We start from the raw sequence: 8,209 nt of genomic DNA, 5'->3' as shown, positions 1-8,209 counted from the left end.
TGACATACAATATTATATTAGTTTCATGTGTCTCTCCTTCACTTTTGAAGGATAATTCCATTAAATACAGAATTCTAATTTTTTTTTCCTTTCAACACTTTAAATATTTGTCTCTATTCCTTTTCTGTTTGCATAGCAAGTCGGATATAATTATTATCCCTATTCCTCTATAGATAAGGTGTTTTTTATTCTTTGCCTTCTTTCATGATTTTCTTTCTTTCTTTCTTTTTCTTTCTTTCTTTCTATCTTTCTTTCTTTTTTTTCCTTCCAATTTGAATATGATATGCCTACAGGTAGAAATTTTGGTATTTATTTTGCTTGGTGTTCTCTGATTTCCTGGGTCTGTGGTTTCAAGCTCCTCAATAATTTTTGAAAATTCTCAGCCTTCAAATATTTTTTCCCCACCTTTATCTCTTTCTTGTCTTGCTGGTATTCCCATTATCAGTATGTTACACCTCTTAGAATTGTCTTCCAGTTCTTGATATTCTCTTTCATTCTTTTTCTTCTTGTTGCTCTTTGTATTTTACTTTACAAAGTTTCTGTTGACCTGTCTTCCAGCTCAACTGATTTTCCACCCCCCTTAGGGCCTGTATTATCTAGTAAGGAACCCATGAAAGGCATTCTTCATTTCTATTGCAGTTTTTTGATGTCTAGCATTTCTTTTGGTTCTCTCTCAGAGTTTCCATTTCTCTGTAACATTACCTATCTGCTTTTGAATGCTGTCTACTTTTTCCATTAAACACTAATATGCTAATCATAGGTGTTTTAAATTGCCTATCAGATAATCCCAAAACCTGTATTATATCTGAGTCTGGTTTTGATGGATGTTCTCTTTTTTCAGACTATGTTTTTTCTTTTCTTTTCCTTTTGGCATGCCTTGTAATTTTTGTTGTTGTTGTTCATGATGATGTTGTTGTTGGAAGCAGGACACAATGTATCTGATAATGAGGACCCAGGCAATCAGGCTTTTAGTGTAGGGTTTTATGTTCATCTGGCTAGTGGCTGGCTGCGAACACTTGGCTGTGGTGATAGGTGCCAGAGACCGCAGTTTCCTCTGGCTTCTTCATTGTTGTCTTCCTCTCCTTGGTTGTCCCTTAAGCTTCCCTAAGAAGCTCTTTTTCCAATAGAGTGTGTGTCTCTCAGCTCTCTCAGCTGGAATCACTGTTATTATACCACAGCCCCCTTGGTAGGGTGTCAGAGACGGGGGGCATCCTACTATTCTATAATTCAATCTCAAGTTTCTCAGGGGGTCTGAGGCCCTGAGCTGTGACATTCAGAAGAATTTCTTAGCCTTATTTTTTTTCTTCCACAACGTAAAACAAGAAAGCTATAGGAGGCTGGAGTTGTCTAATGGTCCTTTCCCTGATCAGATAAGGTCAGAGAAGGCTCCAGTCAGGTAGTTTCCCTAAAGGGGCAGGCCTTTGTTATGGAGAGTGCTCTGGGCATATTTCAAAATGGCTATTTTCCCCTCCCTCAGCTGGAAGCAGGAGGGAATTTTTCTCCCATCTTCACCTCAAGAACCTGGTAGAGGTTTTTTGGGGGGATGTAAATCCCACAAAAGCTTTTCCTTTCTCCGCCAGGTCTGGGCCTCTGGGGGTTTTAAATCTCAGTCCACGTTCGGTCTCCAGCAACTATTCCACTGCCATTAACGTGTTCCTGTCAGTTGCTGGCCCAACTGCTTCTGTTCCCAGTAAGGTCGTCTGAGCTGTCATTTTCTGCATTCTCTTCTCTTTCTAGTTTTGTGGGGGGCAGTTTACCCTGTGACCCCAATTCTTTGAGGAATCTAATAAAAGTCATGGGTTTTTAGTTTTTCTTTTTGTGATGACTCCAAGGCCTTTACATACTGGAGACAAACACATTTCTTAATTCATAATACTGTTGAGAAAACTGATGACATAATGTGTATAAAAGGCCCAACCTGATGGCCGTCAAATAGCAAAGAATAATAATAGTAGACAACCACTTTCAAAAATACTTTACATGTCTTAACTCAATTAATTCTCAGAGCCATGTAATAGAGACAGAATTATTACCATTTTCTACCCGTGGAAACTGAGGTACAGAGAGCTTTTATACCTACTCAAGGATTCGAACCTGAAAAGTCAGGCTCCAGGACACAGGCTGGCATAATCAATCCCTCCTCTCCAGCCACACCTTCACCAGACCCTGCCTTGTCCTGACCAGTCACCCCAGGCACTGGACTCCTGCCTCTGTGTCTGTCTCATGGCTGAAGTCCTACTATTGCGGCTAGATCTCCTCAACTCTGTTCAGATCCTAAGTGGACGACTCTAGAGCCTTACTAGCCTTTCTAGATCCACCCACCAGGCACAACGGTCCCCTGATCTGTCTCACACCCCTGATTAATGGTCTGGAATTCCCATCCTGACCTCATTCAAGTTACAGACAGAAGACTTGACAAAAGGCATTTATATACATATATATATATATATATATGTGTGTATATATATATATATATATATATTTTTTTTTTTTTTTTTTTAAGTGGGGCTTGAACTTGTAACCCCAAGATCAAGAGCCACTGGCTCTTCCAACCGAGCCAGCCAGGCACCCCTGACAAAAGACATTTAAAAGATGAGTTGTCAATTCACAAAAAATACTGAAGAGTATTGAAGAGACTGTTCAGTCACAGCTTTCCTGGGACCAGGGATGATAGAATGTGAATAAAGACAAACAAGGTAATTAATTTGACATAGCATTAAATTAAGGGTCTTAATGTTCCTGCCTAATTAGAGCCTGATCTCCTCTCCAAGGTGAAAGGGAAGACACTCTTGTTCAGGGAGAGGCTCCCGGTGATGGTGAGAAGACAAGGCCTCCCTGGGACTTGCTTTTCCAGGCCAGCCGACCTAATGGCTTCAGCAAAAATGGCGTTTACTTGCTTCTCTCATTGTGGATAGCACATACTTTCTGGGAATTGTTCTTTCCTGGGAACTATAGGGGAGAGGACCGTGTTCAGGAACTCTGCTGTGTTCACTCTTCCTTGCCGCCTCCCTGGCACATGCTCTCACCAAGGAGGGTTCTGGAAGAAACCACCTCATCTCTCCTCAGTGCCTCACCCATTGATCTAAACTGCCCTTTGTGAGCGATCAATTTACATCAGGAGATCAGTATTCTAGCATTGCTGTTCATTAGAATTCATTAACAGCTCAAATCAATTTCCCATTCTGTGACTTTTATGGCCCTGAAATCATCTGTCCAGCATAGCTTTCTAATAAATTTGATTCACTTTAATACCTACTATCCTACTTTTGCACTAACAAAAACCAGCAATGTCCAACCAGGGGGTGTAGTGGTAAATGTTTAAAAACCAACTCTCAAAAAAAAAAAAGGTGGGGAGCACTGATTTGTAGCATTTGCCAATTTGTATGATATAAATACTGCCACTGTGACCAATTTCAAACTACCAACATGACATCACCAATTGTAGACTTGGGGAAGGAAACAAACAGTGCAGCATTATATAGTATTTCCACCATATATAATTCCACCAGTATATTATTTCCACCATACACACTGTGTTCCACATACACAGATGGAAATGACTCAAGAGCCTAGGTAACACTGGACAATAATTACATGGTGATAAGTTTTGAGTATAAATTTATTTTAATTCATTTAATTGTAAGTTTATATAATTTAATTTTTAATAATGGCTATGTTTAGCCACTAGCTCACAGCATTCCAAAAAATGTAACAGCCATTAAGTTGGTTTGAGTTAGGCTCCCACATGCCATTGAAAGGCAGCATGGAGGAGGAAAGGAACAACCATGGTGGAAAGAAGGGCCCTAGAATTCAGCGAAGAGATCATAAGTGAACTGCTTAACTTTTTGGGCTTTAGTGGCTAGAGAAGGTAATCTCCTAAAATATATCCTATTCAAAGGGTGCCTGGGTGGCTTAGTGGGTTGAGCACCTGACTTTGGCTCAGGTCATGATCTCATGGTTCGAGCCTCACATGAAACTCTTGTACTGACAGCTCAGAGCCTGGAGCCTGCTTCAGATTCTGTGTCTCCCTCTCTCTTTGCCCCTCCCCAGCTTGTGCTCTGCCTCTGTCAAAAATAAATAAGTAAATAAACATTTATATATATATATATATATATATATATATATATATATATATATATATATATAAATGTCCTACTCAAGCTATAGAACCCTGATTAACAGTTTGCCATCACCACCTCCAAGAACTCTATTCTTTTGCCCTTTGTACTTTATACTTGTAAGTTCCTTTCTACCCAAACACAAATGAAATTAATGAATAATAGTTTTCAATAATAGTTCTGTGTGCCAGAAATATTAACTTATTAAATCCCTACAACTCATTGAGATTGATACTATGACTACAACTATTTCAAAGATGATGAGTAAATGAATATACTGAGAGGTTCAACAAATTTCTGAACCTGACCTCTTTGGTTTTAATATTTGCACTCTAAATAAATACAGATGACATTTCCATTATGGAGAGGTCTTTTTTTAGGAATATCTGGAGTTAGGATTTCTAAAGGAAAACCTGATAAACAAGAAGGGTGTCTCTGGGAGCAGGTACACAAAAGGGTAAATTTTTTTAATGGCTCAAATTTTGAAAAATTTATTAGCATGGTGCATGGCCCCTTTGTTTTTTAATCTAATATCTATAATAGTTCCTGACAAAGGAAAGAACTCTTTATTAATTTTTAAAAATACTCCCTTACTATACAAGGAGAAAGATGGCAGCATTGAGTAACACAAATTTCCATAAACAAATTAGATATTCCTTTACCCCCCAATAAAATCTTATGAGAAACCACCAATTACTGTGAGGATTATCTTCAGTTTAACCATGTGGTTCTTCTGAAGAGAGAGACTATATGCACATGAGCCTGAGAACAAGACAGAGAACTGTTGTTATCTTGATATATTGCAACATGTGAAAATAATTGCTTTTAGTGTGGTTGATATTCCTATCACACAGAATACAACTTTAGGGCAAAATTCTTGTGTGTGTTCCATATAAATAATTTGACTCCAACATTCAAGTCTCCTTATATGTACAAAACTGACTAGACATCCTAAGACTGACTTAATTCTGCATAAAATCTTCCAAACTAACTTAGTAATGAAAACTCATACACAAGACGAATAGGGAGTTAGTCTATTTCCATAATATTCACGAACATGTGATTTGAGTTTCAAAAAAAAATTGATAAAAAATGTGTACTATCTGTGCTGCTTCTTCTCTCTCTTCCCTACAGTTCTATCCCTCACACTCCACTGCCCTGCCCTGTGCCGGAAGGGTGGCCTCTACTGTTTTCATCATCCAGAGCCCTCTGGCCACTGGCTTCAAGTTGGAACGGAAACACAGAACAAGTTGGAACTGAAACACAGAACAAGCACCCCATGCTTTGGTGTGGTCTAAGGGACTTCAGCGTCTGAGGCCAAAGATCCAGCCACACAGCGCCTCTTACCCCTCCACGCCTGGCCTCTTAAGTACCTACACATGGTAACAGCTTCCCCTGCTGCTCCTTGCCTGCGTGCCCAGCATCGCTTCCTGGTTCCTTTAACCGTAACCACCCCTCGATAAACAGACCCTTCATTAACCTCATTTTAGTTAAACACTTTGCATGTGGCATTGGTTCCCTGCCCAGATATTCATGGGAACACCATACTTCAAAGAAATTAGATAGGCATATCAAAAATGTTTTAAATGGTGGGCTTGATTATTTGTTATATATGATAACTTGTCATTTATACGTGGGTGTGTACATATAGATATACAGATTTTCCCTTCTCAGTGTTCCTTTAAACAGAGCACAACACCTGAGTTACTCGATTCAGGTGAAACTGACTTAAAGCAACTTTTCAGGAGACACACTTGTTGCATCAATTGAAGTAGCCTGGAAATTCAGATTGTAGTTAGATGTTAAACAAAAAAATTAAAAATTAAAAAAGAATTGTTTTTTCTTTAACTACAGCTGGTCTCCAGCCATAGTTTTTGGCTACTAAATGGCTACTAAAACCTAGAGTCCAGAAGAAAATGGGATCCTTTGTATTCCACTGTATAGGACTTTGATTTCACCGTTTTCCATTATCACCTCAAAGAACTTTCTTTTCCTGCCTTTTGCACTTTATATCTATGGATTCCTTTCTAGTCAAACACAAATAAAATGAATTAATAATCACTTTCAAAAATGGGAATACCTAACATTTATTGAGTCAAATATTGCATATGCATATTAAAATTTGTTTATCTGAAATTAAAATTTAGCTATGTATCCTGTTTTTTTTTTTAATGTTTATTTTTGAGAGAGAGAGAGAGACTGTGAGCAGGGAAGGGACAGAGAGAGAGGGAGACACAGAATCTGAAGCAGGCTCTAGGCTCTGAGCTGTCAGCACAGAACTCACGGCTCTAACTCACAGACCGCGAGATCATGACCTGGGGTTGTTGGGGGTGGGAAAGAGGGGAAAGTGGATGATGGGCATTGAGGAGAGCACTTGTTGGGATGAGCACTGGGTGTTGTATGGAAACCAATTTGACAATAAATTAGATTAAAAAAAAAAAGACTGAGCCACCCAGGTGCCCGACTATGTATCCTGTTTTTAAAATTTTTTTTTGTTTTGTTTTGTTAATTCTGGCAACTCTACACATGTGTAAGGAGCTACCACTTAGACAATGCAGACATAGAACATTTCTGTCACTGGGGAGTTTTGTTCTAGATTATTATGAGCTCGGTTTACATTATGTACTTGTTAATAGAAATCAACAATAATGGTATGTATCATCCTCTTGCCATCTGAAGAGCAACACATTTTGGTAAAAACAGACCTTCATGTGGTTGAAATCTTGAATAATTACATTTTCTTTATTTGCTTTGGGGTGAAATAGCAACTGCACCTTGACTACCAGCTCTCAAGTTAACATTTTAAGGAGTAAGGCAGTCATTTTCCCTCAAATTAACCCTTTGAGATAGTTTTCCTTCCAATATCACACAAGGCATTCTTCCAAAAAAAAAATGTATTGCAAAATACTATCTCCATACATTAATGTATTTAGTACATTATTTGTATAATTTCAAAAATAATAGTAAGTCTTGGCATTCCTTTGTGGTATGTTAGAGGCTGGTTGCTCTTATGGGATCATTCCAGTTTCTTTCCTTATAGTTTTCTAAATCTGGCCAGAAATATTTTTCTTATGTTTTAAACACCCCTTCAATCAGTACCTGGTAAATATGTTGTTAGAATCCTCAATAAACTATTCAGAAACTAAAGAAATAGGTTGTATTAGAGGAAGGTATTAAGAAAATTGACCTCTGTTTCTCTAATAAAAGTGGGAGAGACAGGATCTTTCTCACCCAATCAATGCCATTAATTGGTTATTGGAGCAAATAAATGATTCTCTTTACCTGTTCTCCCCCAAGTTTAAGAGGAACTAATCTGCTCAATTAACCTTTGCCATCATGGATTTGAAGCAATTTGGAAAAAAGGTTATTTTTCATTCTCCTGGGCTATTCTTGTGTCCCATGCACTTTAAGAGAAAACTCTACCCAAGACATTCCAACAAATCCAGAAGGAAAAATTCTGATTCCCCTGATGCTTGAGAAGTGAGAATCACAAGCAGGCCTTGGGCCTTTATTTCTGGAGGGAGACAGCTGGAGCTAGCTCTCTCTGAGGGGCTAAGAGCATCTTGCTCTTTATTCGGCTTCTCTGATCAGGCCTTCAGTTGGGCATCAGTTTACCCATTGGTAAATGGAGTTGAATAATATATACTTACCACTCCATAGTAAATGAATATTGAAGATCTTTGGCTAAAGAGGGCTATGAATATGTAAAAGCACTGTGAATACAAATCAAGAATTCATGACTTAGTAAAAGCTCAATATGTTGATAAATCTTGAATTTTTGCAAATGCTGAGATGTTTCACTTTTATTCAGAATATATAATAGTTAGGGATTGAGGTTTAGCCAGAGAGGCTTTATGCAAAGGACACATATGTAACTACATACAGTAAAAAGCTGTACATCTGGCATGTTGGGGGAAATTGGAGGCACCAATCAGTCAAAAGTTCTGACTAACAATTTTTTGTTGCTTTTGGTAGCTCTCTTGTTTCTTGGCCTCTCTACTAAAGCTTAGAGGCAGAAAAAAAAGTGGAGGTTCTACTGAGGCAAAGCTCTGTCGTAGCACAGAGTCCACTGACGCAGAGATGTAGCTTGG

The sequence above is a fragment of the Panthera pardus genome, unplaced genomic scaffold (genome assembly GCF_024362965.1).
Source record: "Panthera pardus isolate Hobbes unplaced genomic scaffold, ASM2436296v1 HiC_scaffold_10, whole genome shotgun sequence".
NCBI classification, from domain to species: Eukaryota; Metazoa; Chordata; class Mammalia; order Carnivora; family Felidae; genus Panthera; species Panthera pardus.
The sequence above is the reverse complement of the archived record's forward strand: the minus strand, read 5'-3'. Positions refer to the sequence as shown.